Here is a 1350-nt window from a genome sequence, read left to right on the forward strand (position 1 = left end):
GTCACCTTGTGTATATGGCTTTATGTGGACACTGAGGAACTGAACCTGGGACCTTTGGCTTTGCTGGCAAATGCCTTCACCACTAAACCATTTCCCCTTACCTGACTTTTATTGGGATGTTTAAGACAGATATTTAAGGAACAAAGAAGATTCTAAAATTTCCTAGGGTGATTTCTAAGGTGATACTTATGGAAGTTTAAATTTTAAAAACAGTAAATAGTAAATAGTATGAGTAAATAGGCTCATTCATTGTATTTTTTAATTTTTTTGTTTATTTTTATTTATTTGAGAGTGACAGACAGACACACACACACAGAGAGGGAGAGAAAGAGGGGGGGGGAGGGAGAGAGAGAATGGGTGCACCAGGCCTCCAGCCACTGCAAAGGAACTCCAGATGCGTGCGCCACCTTGTGCATCTGGCTTATGTGGGTCCTGGGAAATTGAGCCTCAAACCAGGGTCCTTAGACTTCACAGGCAAGTACTTAACTGCTAAGCCATCTCTTCAGGCCCCTATATTTTTTCTTGAGGGAGGGTCTCACTCTAGCCCAGACTGACCTGGAACTCACTTTATAGTTCCAAGCTGGCCTCCAACTCACAGTGATCCTCTTACCTCTGCTTCCTTAGTGCTGCAATTAAATGTGAGAACCACCATGCCAGGCCTCAATGTATAAAATTTTGATTATCACACTTTTCTTGGACATACACTTTACCTAATCATTCAGAAGGCAATAAAAGGCTCTATTTTCCATTGCACTAAACCCAAGAGTTTAAATTCAGGTTACTGCATTAAAATATTAAACATGACAAGCTGTCATTCACATGGATTTTTGTTGGACATTCTCAGAAATATTGGGTGTGGAAGAGAATTCTGCTGATATGCTTTGGCATTTGCTTCCTCTACTAAAGAGGGATGCCCCTGGTTTGTTTCCCAGTATCTCTATCCTTCTCCTTCAAACCAATCTCCCCTTGGTGTCTCAGAAAGTGAGTCAGTAATTTACAGCTATGAATGGTAACTTGAAGTGAGCAAACCATGCTGAGCCATACATGGAGAAGTGGAAAGTCTATTTACAGGTGGTAAGAAGTCATAAAGAACACATAAGATAGAAGCAGAAAAGGTACTCTAGAGTATCTTTTTTTTGTATCTAACAAGCCCATCAACAGCTGAGGAAATGACTCACAGGAAAGACTAATATTAAATTATAACCATTGCAAATATATAAAAATGATGGAAGTCTCTCCTGCCATTTGCTGCCTGAAGATTGTCTTTTATTCTGAGCATGAAAGTGGCATTCTCTGTATCTTTTTCCTGTTGTGGGATCATCTTTCTCATTCCTTAAAGTTTCTAGGGAC

This window comes from Jaculus jaculus, chromosome 4 (assembly GCF_020740685.1).
Source record: "Jaculus jaculus isolate mJacJac1 chromosome 4, mJacJac1.mat.Y.cur, whole genome shotgun sequence".
Taxonomy (NCBI): domain Eukaryota; kingdom Metazoa; phylum Chordata; class Mammalia; order Rodentia; family Dipodidae; genus Jaculus; species Jaculus jaculus.